Genomic DNA, 11,740 nt, shown 5'->3' with positions numbered 1-11,740 from the left:
GAGTGGGAAAAACATTGTCTCCACTTGAAGTAACTGAAACAAAACTTGATTATTTTTGATGCCCATTAAATTAAATTCAGAGTGTCAATCCTGGTGACTGAAGGGACAATAAAGCAGTGTCCTGACGGGTCAAACCCCAAACACACCCTAGCCCAGACAATGGCTAAGCACCTGCGAATGTGCTAACCTGGACACCTCCTGGGGTCCAGATGAACATGTACCACATGATTTGTGACACAGCTGTTAACTGTGTGTGCCCCTGGCTGTGTTAGGATATGCACCATCCTATAGGTCCAGTTATCGTGGTTCTGTTACCAAGGGGCATTAGTATTTAAACCAGCTAAGAAGTCAGGCAACTTGCCTTGTGCTCACCCAGCAAACAGCAAGAGCCAAATGCTGCCCGAGTAGCAGCTGAAGAACCTCTCTTAACAGGCAACGACTACACCTGGGCCTTGTGCCTGGAGCAAGGCAGAAAGGAGAAAATCTCCAAGAGAATTGAATCCTAGAGGAGGCTACAGCCCAGAGACAGAGCACACAAGAGAGAACCCTGCCTAGCCCTCTCTGAGCCAAGGGCAAGCTCCAGACCATGAACTGAGCACAAGAGAGAGCCCCCCTAGCCCTCTCTGAGCCAAGGGAAAGCTCCAGACCATGAACTGAGCACAAGAGAGAGCCCCCTTAGCCCTCTCTGAGCCAAGGGCAAGCTCCAGACCATGAACTGGGCACAAAAGAGAGCCCCCCCGTTAGTCCCCTCCAAGCCAAGGGCAAGCTCCAGACTGACTTGAGAAAGACAAGACACTCAGTAAGTTTCTTGTATTATGCTTCTATTTCAGTGCTGGACACAGGTAGAATCCCTTCAAAAGACCTGTGTGCCTTCAGAGAGTTTTGTGCAGGCTTATATACAAAAAGTTATCTGTCTAAAATGACAGAGGTATGTCAATATTTCATAGAAAAGCCCAGATGTTTTCTATCTATGCAAAGGTTATCTATCTAAAAACAACAGAAGTATGCATAATATCCAGATGTCTTCTATCTATACAAAAGATCATCTAAGACTAACAGAAGTAAACTAAAGAAAAATACTGTTATTTCTTATCTATGCAAATGTTATCTGTCTATTCCTCTCTCCCTCCCTGCATTCCAGCACTCCAGCTAACAATGGGGAGTTCCTTGTCAGCTCTCTTACTCTGTTAAACTCAGTAAGACTTTTAAAAGAAATTCCTGCTCATCAGGACCACGAACTGGTCACAAGAGAGAGGCCCCCCTAGCCCTCTCTGAGCCAAGGGCAAGCTCCAGACCATGAACTGGGCACAAGAGAGAGGCAGCCCTAGCCCTCTCTGAGCCAAGGGCAAGCTCCTGTGAGAGACTAAAATCTTGTCTCTTCTGATGTGACTCAACAAAGATAAAATCACCTTTACTGCTTGCCTGGGCTACAGCTGGCCTGACAACAATGGACCCAGGCCACAGCCTGGTAATATGCATACAAGATCATCTCCATCCATCAGGACCATTTCTGGATGCAAATCACCTTGTGATTGTATCATGAACTGAGATGTGCCCCAATAGAGGATAATGATTCTTCACTGCACTGCAGCTGTCCTGGAAATGGGCAGAGGCCAATCGACCTAAAAACTGTATAAAAATACCTGAGGAAGTACCTGCTCAGTAGAGGAAAAACAGAGAAGAAAAACACAGGAGAAGGACAATGCCGCTGAGAAGGAAAACAGGAGAGAAGGAAAAGCCCAGGGCAATGTTGCTCTGAAGAAAAACAAAGAGAAAAATGACAGAGACAGCACCATGGAGCCTGGCAGAAGCAGAACCCTCTCTCTGTGTCCTAAGTTCTGCCTGCTGCAACTCATGGAGCTGAAGAGGATGCTAAGAGGACAACATCTCTTCTACAGCCAAAGCTACAGCACCCCTACTCTACATCCAAAACTGCAGCACCTTTCCCCCACAGACTCAAACTGTCTCGGGGGGTGAGGGGTGTGGTAATATAATTCCTTTCCTCTTCTCTCTCCCTCTTCTCTCTCTCCCTCTCTATTTTCTCTCTCTCCCTCTGATCCATCCACTTTATTTGTGCAATAAATAGTCTAGCTGCTGCTGATTTAGCCTCGTTTGTGCCTCTAATTTCATAACACAGGAATATTCAAAAGAACTGAACCTCTTTCCCTCTCTGGACCGAGACAGCTCCAGATCATGAACTGGGCACAAGAGAGACACCCCCCCCCCCCCCCCCCCCCAGCCCTCTCCAAGCCCAAGACTGCTTGAATTATAGCCACAGCATCTGGGAAGATACCAGACAGAGGAGCAAGCCATGAGTCTGTGGCTAATCTACCACAGGATCCCATTTGTGGGAAACCACAAATCACAGCACCTGCATTTCCAATTTGAATTGCTGTGTTGGAAATGTTAGCTCTGTGCTTGAATCACTTAACTGACTCTAGATGTGGAATATAATACCCACAACCAAATAACTGAACTCATGAATGCACTTTGTTAATAAGTTACAGTGGTGTTTGAGGATCCTTCTGCCAGGAAATAATCATTATATTATATCTAAAAATATGCATCTTATTACAAGCGGGAAGAATAATACCATAGCCTTTCTCCAATGCAGAAAAGCTGGTTTTGCAGATGCAGACTCCCATATGCTTATTTAAGCACTACCTGTTGTGGAGGGAATGTTTTTCTAGTTTGTTCTCCTGCTTAGTTCATAGGCATTTGCTGAGACAACAATGACATTGATTTCAACACATCATGGAGGGGTGGTGATAAGGTGCAAGGTCCTGCATCTGGGTCAGGGCAATCCCAAACAATGATATAGGTTTTGCAGGGACTGGTTTGAGAGCAGCCCTGAAGAAAAGGACTTGGGGGTGTTGCTGGATGAGAAGCTCAATAGGAGGCAGCAGTGTGTAGTTGCAGCCCAGAAAGCCAACCACATCCTGGGCTGCATCAAGAGAGGCATAGCCAGCAGGTTGAAGGAGCTGATTCTCCCCCTCTACTCCAGTCTGGTGAGACCCCACCTGAAGTGCTGCAATCTTATTGTGGGCTTCCAGTATCTGAAGGGGGCTACAAGAAAGCTGGTAAGGAACTTTTTAGGGTGTCAGGGAGTGATAGGATCGAGGGGAATGGAGCAAAACTAGAAATGGGTATATTCAGATTGGCTATTAGAAAGAAGTTGTTCCCCATGAGGGTGGTGAGAGACTGGCACAGGTTGCCCAGGGAGATGGTGGAAGCCTCATCCCTGGAGGTTTTAAAGGCCAGGCTGGATGTGGCTGTGAGCAACCTGCTGTAGTGTGAGGTGCCCCTGCCCATGGCAGTGGGGCTGGAGCTGGATGATCCTTGAGGTCCCTTCCAACCCTGACAATTCTATGATTCTAAGTATATGATGCGTCTTATATTTTAATCACAGGCTTAGATGATACACTCGTCGTATATATAAAATGAACAGAGGCAATGAAATAAGCAGTTTCAATTATTGACACATTTAGACCAGCAGATACCCTGATGTGTTTTTTGCTTGTTTGTTCTTTTCTTGGTCATATTTTCATACAGCTTTACATACTTAGAAAATAAACAACAATTATCACATGATTGGAAAATTCAGTGGCTAGATATCCTGCCCACACTTACTCTACTCTAGGAATTCCAGAACTGTTATGCCCTGTTTATACTACAAGCATGTGAAACCACTGTCACAGATATCAGCTTTTCTCCCTTAATCCTTTTATATTGTTGTGAGAGACTAAAAGCTTGTCTCTCCTGGTGTGACTCAACAAAGATAAAATCACTTGCTGCTTGCCCAGACAATAGCTGATGTGTGTTGGGCTGAGACACTGGAACGACTCTTGGAAGGTGCAAAGATAACATCAATCACTGGACCACAGCTGGTCTCACAACAATGGACCGAGGCCACCATCAGGAATATGCATAAAACAGGGTAATCTCCACCCATCAAGTACCCTGGAAAGGGAGGTTGGTGAGACAATGGATTCACCACCTGTTTCCTGATGTGTAATGAGTGTGTGGGCAGGCAGATGGAGAAGGAGGAAGCAGAGGGCCCCCCTCTTCCATCCAGACCCCTGCCCAAACACACAGGAATGCACAGAAAGATTTTCTGGGGAACGATACCTGGATACTTACCTAAGGATGATTTCCTGGCCCCTGATTTCCTGAAGGACAATACTTGGACACATAGCTAAGGACTAAAAACTGTATAAAAGACTTGAGCAACTACTAGCTTAGCAGAAGAAAAACACGAAACCAAAACCACAGAAGGAAAGCACAGATGAAGGAAAACACAGGAGAAGGACAACGCTGCTGAGAAGGAAAGCAGGAGAGAAGGAAAAGCCTGGGACAATGCTGCTCCAAAGAAAAGAGGCCATGGAGCATGGAAGAAGCAGACTGAACCCTCTCTCTGTGTCCTAAGTTCCGCCTGCTGCAGCTCATGGAGCTGAAGAAGCTGCTCAGAGGACCACATTTCTTCTCCAGCCAAAGCCTCAGCATCTTTTCTCTACAGACCAAACATCTCCTGCAGCACCTTTCCTTCACAGACTCAACCTGTCCTGGGGGGGGGGGGGGGGGGGGCGGAGGGGCAGGGGGAGGGGTGCAGGGTGTGGTAATATAATTCCTCTTCTCTCTCTCTCTCCTCTCTCTCTCTCCTCTCTCTCTCCCCTTCTGATCCATCCACTTTATTTATGCAATAAATAGTCTAGCTGTTGATATTTTGGCCTCGTTTGTGCCTCTCATTTCACAACATGGGAATATTCAAAAGAACTGAGTCTCTTTCCCTCTCTGGACCAAGACAGTAATATATCTTTTTTGATTCTCCTCCCTTATGTCTCTTAGCAAAACTCTTGGCACTTTTAATATTTCCTGTTGTTTTCATACAGTTCCTATCTTTCATACAGTTTCTATCTTTACCAAATATCCAAATTTTGTGGTCTAGTTCAGAAGGTAATATTGCTGTACTTCCTCTACAATGAATGACTGACCTGTACCTGGATATATATTTTATTTTTTTTTCCCAATGTAAAGTAACTTAGAACAGGCAGAGAAGATCCAGAGAATCTAGGTTTGTGTTAAATGAATTAAGAAAAAAAAAAAATTAAAAGTCCCTCCTAAACATTCAATATATTTTTTTCTTGGCTATTGCAATGTTTGTCTTCTGTGCTTACTCTAGACAAAAGCAAGCTGTAAATACAGCTATAGAATCATTAAAGAAGCAAGGAAAAAACCAGTAGCATCACAAATTTTATATCATTTTCTCTACTTTTAATTAATCAAATTAACTTTGGCTGGGATGTGAACTATTTTATTATGCATCAGTGCTAGTTTTGGTGTCTAGCTAACTGCTGTGAGATGTGCTGGCCTCTCTAGTCGTGTCTTTTTTATGTTCCAATTTCTCTTGCATATGCAGGCTGGTTGTGTCTCTGGCTGCTCTAATGCATGGTGGTCTTTCTTGTTGCCATCACTATGTAGACCATATTTTGCATTTTATCCTTTGTATCCATTACATTGTTTTAAGCACAGACCTGAAGCTCTGGAGCTTCCTTGAGATTATTGCGGCAGTATATTTTGCCAACCATTATTACAAGACGAATATTAAATATATTTCCACAGCTTTTGATTTTCACTTAGAGCAATAGGAGTTTTCTGGAATGGACATGGACATCTATCACATTTTATCCTAAAGAACTGAAAAAATACGTATTTTAAGAACACATCCGTTGAACAAACAAACCATGCCACTGAGGTCAGTTCCTCCTGTGGTCAGTGACTATACAGCAGGTTTAGGCATGACAGTTAAAAGCTTATTCTTACGCCCTCAGTTAAAAAACCCATAAATCTTACTCTCCCCAGATTTTTGACCTGTTGGATTTCTAGTGGAACAAAGTTAAAATTAATGTTTTCTGTTGTTTGTTGCTGTTCTGTCTTTTCTTGCTAATGTTAATTGTAAAATTTCTACCAGTTCAGTGGAAGAAGAAGTACATTGGTCATATTTAATCTGAAGTTTCTACAAGCTAAACTCTTGAGAAGAGCTGAAGTGGCAGAAGAAAGTATTAATCACTTTGTGAGAATTTCAACTTGAAATAAAATTTTAAATTCAGTTTCAAGAAACTCCAATATTCTTTAAAGGAGAAAGCTTAATTTTTATTATAAACATCAACAAAAAAAAATAATTTTAAAAGTTTGATCAATACTGTGGGAGCTTCTAAGGACTTTCTTTTGAAAATGGCTTGGTGAATCAGGAACAGGATGTTTAAATGGGGCTGATTCTCAGCTACTTTAAAAACAAAAAATGGTTTAAGAAACAGCAAGTTGCCAGACCTTAAAAGTATGACACATTTCAAGCAGAAGGTTATACATCTGAGGTCTTCATCATATTGTATAGTTATTTTAGAAGACAAAATAATAAACTAGTGGAACTCCAGACTCATTCTCTTAGGAAAAGCAGATACACAATTTGTTTAAAAATAGATGTACTTTCTAGGAAAAAAAAGAATCAAAGAGGCTGTTTTCATCAATTTTACATGTTCTGTAACTTCTGTTACCAGAAGTTACCCTAACTCTATAGATTAAAAAGTGAGTCACCTTATATAATCTCCAAACTCAATGATCCATTAAGTAAATGCTTTTAATCTCTTGACAGAGGGAGAGAAAATAAACTTTGACAATGTGCTTCAGTCTTAAACCCAGCATGCTGCTGACCTGCTTCATAAACACAGGGGTGGTCACCCAGAAATTTTGCTCTCTAAAGTGTCAGCCTGGGGGCAAACTGCTCTCCAACTTACTGAAGCTATCTGCTAAGAAACAGCAGCTCAGCATCCAAACAAAGAGTATGCCTGGAAATGCAAAGGAAGCTGGAACAACTTTTCATCCTAGAGTGAGATTATCATAACCAGAATGGTTTGATGCAGTGACATAGGTATGAGGTGGGAAATATTCCAGTTCCCTGTGACAATTTTTATTTTGATGAAATTTGGAACAAAACCAGAACAAGAACATACATGAGTAACAGGAAGGAGTTAGTTTCTCATCCAAAAGCGTGTTTTGGAGGAGCAGTTCTCAACTGGAAAAAGTCCAGTGTGAAAGCTTGTGTGGCAGCTTGGCAGGAAGGGCTTGTAACCGAGCTTTGAAAATCCTGCTAAATACCACTTGACTGAATGTTAACCTGTTTCACACGTGAAATGTTACACTAAATTGTCTAGAAAATTATTCCAGATCAAATGTAATTTCTATAAAAAGCCTGTCCTTTCACCTAAATACAAGCTTCAATTCCATGGAACTTCAGCAGCTCCTGAATGGTAGGAACATCACTAGACATGCTGATGAGAGATTGTTTTATTGAAAACATGCAGTTTTATGCTTCAGGAGTCAGACATAAAGAGTATTAATGGCTTCTTCTTCCCCTGCTTAGCCTGGGTCAGAGCAGTTGATTAGCCAAAAAAAAATTAAAAAAATAAATAAATTCGGGATCTTCCCAGCACTGTATGTTTTTGTTTACTTCCCAACAGAGGTGCTGGTGGTAGGACACGTAGGGACATGTTTTGGCAATATTTGGGGCATAATTCTGGGCCTAATGCAGTCTTCACCACACACACATGGTTGGAAACATCAGTGAGCCAAAGTCCCAGGATGTGTAACTCAGACTCCTCCACCCTACAAGGGCAAGTCTAAAATTTTTAAGGTTTTTCACATGCAAATGATTATACAATAAAGACCTGGGAAAGTTCAAATACATACACTAAGGGATACCCAAACTTGAAAACTGTACCAAAAAAAATGAAGAATCCTTTACATCATTTCTGCACTGCTAGACAAACACAAATGAGTCACGACAGGCTTAAGCGTCCGGTGGAGTTTGTGGAGATATGAAGGGTTCACAAAGCTAAAGGCAGGGGAGAGCTGGACTATTGACATTTTAAAGGAAAATTAGTTTCATCTGTTAAATTATGGAAAGGAGAGACTCAAGACACTCAGATGATGTCCAGAACTGTATCCCATTCTGGGCCCCTCAGTTTAAGAAGGACATCGAGACACTTGAAGGTGTCCAGAGAAGGGCAACAAGGCTGGGGAGAGGCCTTGAGCACAGCCCTGTGAGGAGAGGCTGAGGGAGCTGCGATTGTTTAGCCTGGAGAAGAGGAGGCTCAGGGGAGACCTCATTGCTCTCCACAACTACCTGAAGGGTGGTTGTAGCCAGGAGGGAGTTGGTCTCTTCTCCCAGGCAACCATCACCAGAACAAGAGGACACAGGCTCAAGCTGCACAAGGGGAAGTTTAGGCTCGAGGTGAGAAGAAAGTTCTTCACTGAGAGAGTCATTTGCCATTGGAATGTGCTGCCCAGGGAGGTGGTGGAGTCACCGTCCCTGTAGGTGTTCAAGAGGGGATTGGACGTGGCACTTGGAGCCATGGTCTAGTCATGAGGTCTGTGGTGACTGGTTGGAGTCGATGATCTTTGAGATCTCTTCCAATCTTGGTGATACTGTGATACTGTGGTGATAAATTTCTTGGGATTTTGACTAACTTTTCACTTTCAGTTTCAGGCTGTCCCCTCTCCTAGAGAATAGAATAGAATAGAGTAGAATAGAGTAGAGTAGAATAGAATAGAATAGAATAGAATAGAATAGAATAGAATAGAATAGAATAGAATTAACCAGGTTGGAAAAGACCTTTGAGATCATCGAGTAGAGTTGCTACTATTTGAGCAATGTGTTTGAAACTGCTGGTTTATATCTGATAGATTTCCACCTCAAGACCGGCAGATACTGCTGCAGTAGGTTCCAGTTTTTTAATTGAATTAGTGAGCCAAGCACTTGTGTAGAAGAACACTGTGGCAGTTTTAGGCTATGCCTTTAAAATTCAGCTGCAGATTTCAAGCAGAAAAGCAGAAAAAAATATAAATAATGCGCTATGGTGTGTAAAAATGAAAACAAAAAATTATTCTAAACGGATTCATTGGGCAGCTGTTCCATAACATCTTTCACATTTCACTTGCATCCCATTCCTTCTTTTCTCCTGTGGCATTGGCTGTTCTGCTTCACTTGGGGAGCTAAATAATCACTTCTGTCTCACCTTGAGAAAAGATGAGAACACTAACATTGTTTCTTCAAACTAACATTATTTCCTCTGAATTCCTCTTTCCTTCTGTTACAAGGGGGAGGAGGCAGGTCTTCTTTTTGGGGGGGGGAGCTTCCCTGGGGAACCCAGAGGGAGTACAGAGAGATTTCCATGCTGTTTTCTAATTGTAAATACCTGTATAATATTGTAAATCCTGTATGTTTGTGCATATTCATTGCATTCCATTGTAGAGTGCAGTTTGTGCTTGTAAACACAGCTTTAATTTCCTTCCAACTGAGTTAGTCATGCTTAGTTGATATGAATGGGAAATTTCAACCCACCACATCACATAAAATAATTGGTGCCCAATGTGGGGCAACCCACCACAAACACACTCATTTAGTTTTATTCATACTTCCTGTTGTGAATCTAAACCCCAAATTACAATTCTGATAAGGACTGCAAATAAATAGTGCTACAATTTTTTTGCATAAACTACTGTTACGAGGTTTAGCAGACAGAAAAGCACTGTGGTTGACTCTCTGAGACACTACAGCATACATTTCGATCTTTATTTATGAATACATCACAAAGTGCTAAAATTCATGCAGATATCAGTAATTTGTAAAAAATTTTACTTTCTTATTTATTTATAATTGCAAATATTTGTTTGAAATTAATACTGTAAGTATTCTATTGCATTTGTGCCATTAAGAGCAATGAGGCTGGGGGGAGGCCTTGAGCACAAGCCCTGTGAGGAGAGGCTGAAGGACCTGGGCTTGCTTAGCCTAGAGAAGAGGAGTCTCAGGGGAGACCTTATTGCTCTCTACAACTACCTGAAGGGAGGCTGTAGCCAGGTGGGGGTTGGCCTCTTCTCCCAGGCAACCAGCAACAGAACAAGAGGACACAGTCTCAAGCTGTGCCAAGGGAAGTTTAGTTGGGAGGTGAAGAGAAAGTTCTTTCCAGAGAGAGTTGTTAGCCATTGGGATGTGCTGCCCAGGGAGGTGGTGGAGTCACCATCCCTGGAGGTGTTCAAGACTAGGTGTTTGGACTAGCTCTAGTCTGATTCCGTGGATGAGATTGCTAGCAGAAATAAGTGTGGTGAAGGGGTAATTTAATCTTAAATCAATCCTCTTGCATGCTCCAGTGTCTTTCTGTGATATAAGCCAAAGTGGAGTAAGTTTGAACAATTAACAGAAAAATTTTTACCTCAGTCCATTTTAAAACAGAAAGTGAAGTCAATAAAATTTGCCACTGGCACTACTTTACAGTCATACAAAAATACAGAAAAATTCTACAGTTTCCATGAAATGAGCAGAGATCACCCAAATGTCTTTCTCCTGCAATTAAAATGGATTATAAATTCAAATATTCTTTCTGTCCATCTTTTTACTTTTACATGTGTTTGAAAAAATGGGAAAACATTTTATTCTTGAGGATTTCCTAGTTTCCCTGTGGAAAAACAATAAATGATAATAATAATAACGACCAACACAAATACCGTTTAGCTTGTCAATTTGAATGATACATTGATATGCAACACAGGTTTGGGTTTTTTCCAGTTTGTGGTGGGTTGAAGTTTCCCCCAGCATTAATTTTCAGCCAGCACAAACTACTCTGTACAATGGAATGCAATGAACATGTACAAAATATACAGGAGTTACAATATTACACAGATATTTGCAATTAGCAAACAACACAAAACCCGCCTGGTAGAAAAACCCCAAAACAACAGGGAAGCTGCTCCACACTCCCCCCCCCCAAACCCTCCCATACCTTCCAGATCCCCCTGTACCAGAAGGAAAGAGGATTTGAGACAGAAAGCAGTGTTAGTCTTATCTCAAGGTCAGCCAGAAGCACCTTTATCTCCCAGGGTAAAGCAATAACAGCCAAGATTGGAAGAAGAGAAAGAAAGGAATGAGATGGAAGTGAAATGTAAAGAATTGCTATGATACAGGTCCTCTTATCCCAGACATTTACCCAATGAATTTGTTTAGAATAATCTTCTGTTTTCCTTTTTACACCCAATAGAGATTTATTTATATTTTTCTACTTTTCTGCTCGAAATCTGCAGCTAAGTTTTAAAGGCATAGACTAAAACTGCCACACAGTAGAATATTTTTTTATTTATCTCTCTTCTTTAGAACAGAATAGAATTAACCAGGTTGGAAAAGACCTTCAAAGATCATCAAGTCCAACCTATCACCCAACACCATCTAATCAACTAAATGATGGCACCAAGTACCCCGTCCAGTCTCTTCCTAAACACCTCCAGTGATGGTGACTCCACCACCTCCCTGGGCAGCACATTCCAATGGCCGATCTCTCTTGGTGTGAAGAATTTTTTCCTAACCTCCAGCCTAAACCCCACCTGGCACAGCTTGAGACTGTGTCCTCTTGTTCTGGTGCTGGTTGCCTGGGAGAAGACACCAACCCCCTCCTGGCTACAACCTTCTTTTTAAATAAAAACACATATATAGTGATTCACAAGCATTGTCCATAATTCCCTAAAGAATTGTCCCCTTACGTTATTCAAGACTAGGGTTTGTGGTTCAAGTTGCTGTAAATTCACTGTGAATATACATATATTGGAAGTGAGGCCTTCCGCAGTCATTGTGAATTTACAATCTACTGAAAAGGGTTAAATTTCCCTTGATTTATGAATGACACACAAGATTTCCTGA

This window comes from Dryobates pubescens, chromosome 9 (genome assembly GCF_014839835.1).
Source record: "Dryobates pubescens isolate bDryPub1 chromosome 9, bDryPub1.pri, whole genome shotgun sequence".
Lineage (NCBI taxonomy): Eukaryota > Metazoa > Chordata > Aves > Piciformes > Picidae > Dryobates > Dryobates pubescens.
The sequence above is the reverse complement of the archived record's forward strand: the minus strand, read 5'-3'. Positions refer to the sequence as shown.